General features: G+C 44.5%; 1 pseudogene; it reads left to right on the top strand.

Moving 5' to 3' along the window:
* The first annotated feature begins 1,235 nt into the window (after nucleotides 1–1,235).
* Nucleotides 1,236–3,952, top strand: LOC142458053 (bifunctional purine biosynthesis protein ATIC-like; annotated as a pseudogene).
* The last annotated feature ends 5,250 nt before the right edge of the window (nucleotides 3,953–9,202 follow it).

Here is a 9,202-nt window from a genome sequence, read left to right on the forward strand (position 1 = left end):
ACATACAAAAAAAATACTTAGGAATAAATTTAACTAAAGAGACAAAAGACATACACAAAGAAACGTACAAAACACCCCTATAAGAAACTAAAAGAGATCTACATAAATGGAAAACTTTACCATGTTCAGGGACAGGAAGACTTAACATAATGAAAATGTCTATGCTGTCCAATGTGGCCTGCAGTTATAATACAATGCCAATGCCAGCACCATTCTTTAAAAAGAAGGAAAAACTAATGACCAACTTCATCTGAAAAGGAAAGAGTCCCCAGAGAAACAGAGAACTCCCAAAGAAAAATAAAGTCGGTGGTTTCTCACTTCCTGATCTCAAAACCTACTACCTAGCCATGGTGGTTCAATCAGCCGGTCCAACAATAGATACATGGACCAATGGAACAGAGCTGAGAAACTGGAAGGAAATCCTTCTACCTACAGACAGCTGATGTTTAACAAGTGCTGAAACTCATTACATGGGAGATTCCTCTGTTGACAGAAGAATGAAACAGGACTCACATCTCACCCCAAACACAAGAGTGAACTTAAGATGATGAAAGATCTAAATGTCAAACCTAGAACTGTGAAGATCATCCACTTAAGAAAACAGGGACAAACTTCAGGTACCTAGTAAATGGCCTAAATATAAAACACACACAAACAGCAAAAGACAGAGGGCTGGGGCCTCCTGAGAAGGAGACACTTGGGTGCATGAAAAGCTACCACCAGAGAATAAAGCGAGAATCCACAGATAAAAGGGAAGCTTTGACAATGACAAGAGCAACAAGAGACTCCTCTCTAAAACACATAGAAAACGTTGGCATGTCCACAACAAAAAGGAAAAGAACCCAATTTTAAAATAAGCAGTCACACTAATTCTGTCCCCAATATAACAACAACTAGATCTTTCGGCATGTTCCTGGTCCACGCTGGCCTTCACAAAGACCTCACTGAAGATATGGGTGCTACAGCAAAGTGTAGTGAAGAAACCAGATGGTGCCCAGCTATCAAAAAAAATAGTGTCTGGGGTCTTAACGGCTTGTCTTCAAACAAGCAGCCATCTAAGTGAGCTGGCAACTAAGTCCACATGGAAGAAGCACACCAACCCGTGTGATCCCAGTATTGGAAAGAATAAAATCCAGCCGGACGTTCAGAACGCGACAGTCCGGGTGGCACGTCTCTCTGCACATGTGTTGTCCCCGCTGCTGCTCTCCGCTGTCCGGGATCCTCTGCCTGCAGCTATGGCTCCCAGCCGGCTCACCTTCTCTGGTGTTTCAGACAAAGTCAAGCTCTTGGAGTTTGCCAGGAATCTAACTTCTGTTGATTTGAACCTGGTTGCTTCCAGAGAGACCGCTAAAGTCCTGAGTGATGCCAGCCTGGCCGTCAGAGATGTCTCTGAGCTGGCAGGGTTTCCTGAAATGTCAGGGCGGTATGGAAAACCCTGCAACCATGCAGGAAACTTGGCTCTCAATATGCCAGAAGATAACGCAGACTTGATTTCAAGTGCCTAAGAGCAGTCTCTAATCTCTATCCGGTCGTGAAAATGATGGCAGACAAAACTGCAGAAGCAACTGTTGAGCAGCTTGATATTGGTGGCATCACCTTACTGAGAGCAGCAGCCAAAATCCACACCCGAGTGACCCAGCGGGCCACGCAGCGGTGTCGATGGAGAAGCAGAGCTCTGACAGTAAAGACGCCTCCAGTTAGCCTTGAAGGCGCTCACTCATATGACACGGTGTGCTGAAGCAAGGCCAGATTTTTTTCAGGAGACAGGACAGTGAGAAATAGCCCAGGTATCTAGCTGAGAAGCATCAAAGCCCAGATGGAAGAAGTACACCAGTCTGTCTGACCACAAGGTGCAGAAGGGACCAGTTATCAGACGTGAAAGAACTAAAAATCATATCAATGGGTGCCCACCCCCCTGATAGATCCCTGAAGACAAAGTGGATGCATAAGTAAATGTGGTGAAGAAAGTTGATGGTGCCCAGCTATCAAAAGCTATAGTATCTGGGGTCTTAAAGGCTCAAAGATAAACAAGTGGCCATCTAGCTCAGAAGCAACAAAGCCCACATGGAAGAAACACACCAGCCTGTGTGACCACAAGCTGTCAAAAGGATCAGGTATCAAGCATCAAGGAACAAAAAAACATATCATTGAAAATGTGGGTGAGTGCAGAGTGGAGACTCAAGGCCCATTGGCAGCCAAGCAGGCACCCCTTACTGAAGGGTTGTGGGGAGGAGATGAACCAGTCAGGGTGCAGGGAAGCAACAATGAAACATAACTTTCCTCCAGTTCTTAAATGTTTCCTCCCCCCACCCCACTATCATGATCCCAATTCTACCTTACAAATCTGGCTAGACCAGAGGATGTACATAGGTACAGAGAGCAACTGGAAACACAGGGAATCCAGGACAGATGACCCCTTAGGACCAGTGGTGAGAGTGGCGATGCCTGGAGGGTGCAGGGAATGTGGGGTAGAAAGGGGGAACTGACTACAAAAATCTAGTATAGCCTCCTCCCTGGGGGATGGACAGCAGAGAAGAAGGCGGAGGGAGACATTGGACAGTGTAATATATGACAAAATAATAATAATTTATTAATTATGAAGGGTTCATGTGGTAGAGGGCAGTGGGGAGGGAGGGGGGAAATGAGCAGCAGATATTAAGGGCTCAAGTAGAAGGCAAATGTTTTGAGAATGATGATGGCAACAAATGTACATATGTTCTTGACACAATGGATGGATGTATGGATTGTGATAAGAATTGTATGAGCCCCCAATAAAATGATTAAATTAAATAGATAGATAAAATAGCCCAGGTGCCCTCAAGGTGGTGCATGAACCCTCATCAAATGCCTGCCCAATTGTACCCACACTGCAGCCAGGCTTCCCCTCACAGTTCTAATTGGAGCCCCCTGGATTTATACACTTGTGTGTTGCTTTGAACGCCTGGCAGCTGGTAAAGAGAACTCAAGCTTTAGACCTCCCGCTGCTGCCTCTTTCAAACATGTCTGTCTAGCAGGTGCTGCTGTTAGAGTTCCACTCTGAAAAGAGGAGGCCAGAGTCTGCCTGGTCCACGACCTCTACCCCACCCTCATGCCCATAACAACGGCATACGCCAAAGCAAGAGGGGCAGATAGGATGTCTTCGTGTGGTGATTTTGTTTCACTGTCTGAGGTTTGTGATGTCCCTACTGACAACATCATCCTCAGAGAGGTGCCTGATTGTATTGTTGCTCCAGGATATGAAGCAGCAGCCTTGAAAATTCTCTCTAAAAAGAACCTTGGAAACTATTGTGTCCTTCAGACGGACTCTACAACAAACCAGATGAAAATGAAGTTCAAACTCTCTCTGGTCTTCATTCAAGTCAGAAGAAAAATAATGGTTTCATTAATGGGTCATTATTTAGCCATGTTGTTACCAAGAAGAAAGCTTTGCCTGAGTCTGCTCTCAGGAACCTCCCGGTCACCCGCCTTGCTGTCCAGTACACTCAGCCTAACTCTGCCTGCTACCCCAGGCACGGCCGGGCGATTGCACTGGGGCAGGGCAGCAGTCTTTCATGTACTGCACACGCCTTGCAGGGTAGAAGGCAAGCTACTGGAGGCTTTGACACCATCCACAAGCGATTTCAACGAGGTTTAAAACCAGACTGAAGAGGACAGAAATCTCTAATGCCATCGATCAATATGTTCCTGGGACTATTGGCGAGGATGAAGATTTGGTAGGAATGGAAGGTGCTGTGGGAGGTATTCCCTGAATCATTAACTGAGGCCGAGAAGTTGACAAACTTGGTAAAGTGCCTGTCAGTTCTGATGCCTGCCTTCCTTTCTGGGATAAGGCAGGCAGAACTAAAAGGAGCGGTGTGGTGGACATTGCTGCTCCTTCGGTTTCTGCTACTGACCAAGTTGTGACTGAGACCTGGAACGAACTGGGATAATCTTGGTTCATCCCAATCTCTGACTCTTCTTCCATCACTGATTCATTTCACGCTGTTATTTTATAATTTGTGTGTACAGATGTGAACAATCATTACAGAAAAATTCAGGTGTCACCCGTGCCCCCCAAATAAAACATTAAATCTTAACAATCTCAGATCCAATAATAATAATAAAATCCAACGGAAGGAATGATATCAGAGCTTAAATTGTGAACACCCGGTTTGCAGAAAGCTAAGTGTGACAGTGAAGGCCCACAATCCACTTGTAGGGTGCACACATGGATTAAGCCTCTGGTGAACCCCCTCTGACTTTAGTGGAGGGACGTGACCAGCCTTGCTATCAGAGCACAACTACGGCAGCTACATGAGGTTAAAATGGAATACCTTATTTGATTTGATCTCCCATTGGACCCATTGCTAAGGTTGTTTCCGTTTTTAATATTTCCTGCTTTCTTTCGCATTGGGGTTTTCTGTGCTTTGTCTACCCATCGTTCTTGGGTTTGGGTTTGTTTGTCTGCTTCCTGTTTGCACTTTGTATGATCTTCTGTGTATCGGATCCAGGAGAGGCTGCTCTATGGAGACAGTCACGGGATTGATACTTGCCTGGAAGCATGGCAGGGAAGCATGGGGGGAAGGAGGAGCTGACCACAATGAGCAGGAGAAGAAACTGTTCTGAAATTGGTTGTGGTGATGATTTCAGAAATCTTAATGTGGTTGAACAATTAGATTGCATGATATATGACGTGTATGCCAATACAACTATAAAAAATAAATTAAAGAATGAAATCAGAAACTCAATTGAAAAAAAAAGGGCAGAGAACATGAACAGACAGTTGACTAAAGAAGATATTCAGGTAGTCAACAGGCATTTGAAGAAATGCTTATGATAATTAGTCGTTAGAGAGCTACAAATGAAAACAACAATGTGATACCACCTAACCCCAGCACTGAAAGCAAAATTCAGCAAAACACAAAACAACAAAAGTTGCCAAGGAGTTGGAGAGATCAGAACGCTCATGCACTGCTCGTGGGACAGTAATATAGACCAACCCTGGGGAGAGCGATATGGTGCATCCTCAAGCCACTGAGTGTAGAAATAGCCTGAGACCCCGAAATCTCTCTACTTGGCACATGTGCTAGAGAAAGAAGAATCTTAGCATGCACGAAAATATCCACATCCATGTTCATCACAATAGCAAAGCGACCTAGATGCCCTTTGGTGGAAGAATGGAGAAATAAGTGTTGGCACATACTTGTACACCTAACGGAATTCAATACTGAAGAATCATGATGAATCTGTGAACACCTCATGACATGGATGGAATTAGAGGACATCTGGCTGAGTGAAACTGGTCAGTCAGAAAGGACAACTATTGTATGTGACCGCTGTTATTGTAAAAGTCAAGAAAAGCTTTTCACGCCGAAAGAAACATATTTTGATGGTTAGCAGGGTGGGAGGGAGACGGGGAGTCAGAGACTAGGTGTGCTGAGTTGGGTGACGGAGAAGGTAATAGCAAACAAGAGGGCAAAGACCAAAAATGAATATGAGGGAACCGGGCAAGCCGTTGGGAAGCCTGATGCATTGTAGAACACCAAAATAATGACCTGAGCTTAATTCCCAACTTTTTAAAAGATTTTTTAAATGAATAGAAGAATTAAACAAGATTTCACCAAAAGAGGATTCACAGACTAGGGCAGGGGTGGGATGGGGTGGGGGTGGGGGATATTGGCAATGACATATCAGATAGATCTCTAAACGGTATAGGGAACTTAACATCCCAACAAGAGAAAAACATCTAATCCCATGTAAAATGGGCAAAGGGGAAAAAATCAAAATGGGCAAAGACACAGACAAACATTTCACCAAAGAAAACATTGATAGACAGTCAACAACCATAAAGAAAATGCTCGTGCTGATTAGTCGATAGAGCGATGCAAACCAAAACAACAGAAGTAGTCCTGCCACCCCAGCCTTCACGGAACAGTTCTGAAGAACCCGAGACAACAAAGCCTGCCCAGATGTGGAGAAATTGGAGCACTCCTACACTGTAGGCGTGGCTCTAGAATGGTGCAACCGCAATGGAAAGCAGCCCGGTACTTCCTCTAAAAGCAGGAGTGAAAGTCCAGGTGACACATGGGGCGGGCACGGTGCCCCAAGAGCAGCCCTCGGTAGCTGAATGTCTAAAGTGTATACACTTGACTCGGGAGATGCCATATTTTTTTCTCATATGACAAAGGAAAGATTATAAAAGATAAAATTTGAGAAAGAAGCCCTTCAGATCTGAACAAGGAAAAAATAGTCTAAATTTGTGTAACAATTCTATCTGTAAATTCTAGGAACCAAAATCTTTGACTAGAACACCAATAAAAAATGAAACTAACAGTTACTTCTGCATTTCTGTGTCTGGCCAGAAGATGTTCTGTTACAAAGATCGGATAACAACCCTGGGTCCATTTTGTTATAAAATAACAATTTTGGATATTGACAACTTCATGGAAAACAAATCATTTTCCACCTCCCAAAAACAAATCATTTTTTTAAATTAATAGATCTTTTTATTGGGGCTCATACAACTCTTATCATAATCTGTACATACATCAATTGAACAAAGCACCCTTATACATTCGATGCACTAGTCATTCTCAAAATTCAGCTTCCACTTGGGTTCCTGGAATCAGCTTGGTTTCCCTTTTTTTTCCCCTCCCCCTCCCTCCCCACTCCCCTCTTCCCCCTGGTCCCTTGATAGTTTATAAATAATTATTATATCTTATCTTACACTCCCCGGCATCTCCCCTCACCCGGCTCCCCATTGCCCATCTCCCAGAGAGGAGGTTACCCATAGATCTCCAAGATCAGTTCTCCCTTTCTACACTCCCTTCCCTCCTGGTGTTGCCACTCCTACCGTGGGTGTTGAGGGATTCATCTGTCCTAGATTCCCTGTGTTTCCAGATCCCTACTGCACCGCTGTACATCCTCTGGTATAACCAGGTCCGCAAGGTAGAATTGGGGTCATGATAATTTGGAGGGAGGAAGCGTTCAAGAACTAGAGGAAGGTTTTGAGTTTCATTGTTGCTACACTGAACCCTGAGTGACTCATCTCCTCCCCACTACCCCTCTGCAAGGGATGTCCAGCTGTCTACAGATGGGCATTGGGTCCCCATCACGCACTCCCCCAAATCATTTTTAACTTCATTTAATTTATAATTATTCTGAACAAGTAAAGAATTCCATATTTTATTAAGAAGAAAAGGAACATTCTCTATGACCCAGCACCCCCACTACGTGGTATTCATATCCTGGAGAAATAAGACAGCAGTTTCCACAATAGTAACAAGATGGAAACAACCAAGATGCCGTCAGCGGAAGAATGGGTCGACAAGCTTTGGTACAGAGGCACAACGGAGTGCGACACAACGCTAAAGAATAGCTATGAATTTGCAAGACAATCTCATCACATGATGAACCTGGAGGATGCCACGCTGAGTAAAATCAGTTAGTCACAAAAGGACAAATACTGTGTGAGACCACCAGTGTAAATAGTCAAATAAAGGTTTCACGCTGAAAGACACATCCTTTGGTGGTTGTAGGGGTGAGAGGGCAAGCTAGAGAGGGGAAGTCATGGGCTAGAGGGCAGAGCTCTCTTAACTTGAATGAAGTGGAAGACAATATCCAAGAGGGAAGTTGGTACCAAAAAAAAATATGGAAGCAGGGGAAGATCCTGGGAGGTTTGCAAGAGTTAAAGGTAATAGGCGATCCTGTTATGGACCCAATCCCACCTTCACTGGGATCTGTGAGTAGATGCATGCAGAGACGAACAAGCCAAATGGGTGTAGGAACAAGAGTGGGAGGATCCTCACACAATAGATAGACATTCGTCGGAGAATAGTTATATGTGAGTATTTACCTTGGTTGAAAATCTATCCATGAATGTGGAGGAGTATGCAGGGAGCAAAGTTCTGAAAACTTCATAGAGCTAACCAAAACCGCAGGGAATTGGTCACTGTGCTTAGGGACCCACGACCATAGGACACCAAGGGCAACTGGCATAACAGAGGACTCACAGTGAGTACTTTAGGTGAGGAGCGCCGGGGGTCTCACAAGCCTAGGAGCAACCATCTAAGGTACAAGACAGGTGTCTCCTTGTCTGAGGAAAGAAGATGACCATAAAAGACATACAGAAACAGCACTGGGCTGATGGCCATGGATACATCCATCGACGTGATCCTGAGACCAGAACTCGAGAGTTCCGCGCTGCTCCACCACCTTCTTTTGAAAGGGATCCCATTAGAAAGTCCTAGATTGTGTCAAAGAAAAATGAGGGAAAAAACTAAAAGTCATAAAAACACCAAGCTCAGAAAGAAACTGCTGGGCTCCCCCCAAGATGATGGCCCTTACTCATCCTTTAAGCCTGGAATTCAACTTATACTTCATGTTCACCAAGAAGAAGGGTCTATAATGAGGCCAGTCCCACTAGTGAGGTATGCACATCTTAGAATAATCAACTGCTTGGCACCCAAAGGGCAGCATGTACACGAGGACAAAGGATGTGAAGGAAGGAGGAGGAATGGAGAGAGGAAACGTAGGGAGAAATTGGGATACATGATGTTACCTTGAGAAGACTGGATTATTCAGCAAGAAGACAGCAAACGGTACATCACTTGAATTTAAAACCGATTATAAACTTTCACCCAATTCACAACAAGGAAGTTTAAAAAAAATACGAAGTTCCTCAAACACTAAAACTTCCCTGGAAATTCAATCTAGTGACCCCAGTCAGGCGGAAAGATTGAGCAAATGAACCAAACTCTCAAAAGGCAAATCACAACAAATTTTTCCAAGAAGCAAGGTTATCATGGAGAGAAGCTTCGCCCATTACCGTATTGCAGTGTGCATAGTACCTCAAACCAAACCCCAAGCTCACTGCCATCGAGTCAATACAACCCTCTAGTACAGGGTACAACTGGCCCCGTAAGTTTCTAAGACTAAGTGCTTCCAGGAGTAGAAAGCCCCGTCTTTCTTCCACAGAACGACTGCAGGTGACACAGTGCCGACCTTGCTGGTCGCAGTCCAACATTTAACCACTGCCTCACCAAGGCTCGTCACTTCATACCCAGAGATAAATTAAAGCTGTGACCAGACCAAACACCAAACCTCCATCAAAACTATTCCGCAGTTGGTAAGAGCCATCTGGGGCCAAGAAAGAAATAAGAGGATCATGGGAAGAGCGTGTCCAAGATCTCTATCTGAGGTCACAGAGGCTGCCAAGACCAGA

Source organism: Tenrec ecaudatus, chromosome 10, assembly GCF_050624435.1.
Source record: "Tenrec ecaudatus isolate mTenEca1 chromosome 10, mTenEca1.hap1, whole genome shotgun sequence".
NCBI classification, from domain to species: domain Eukaryota; kingdom Metazoa; phylum Chordata; class Mammalia; order Afrosoricida; family Tenrecidae; genus Tenrec; species Tenrec ecaudatus.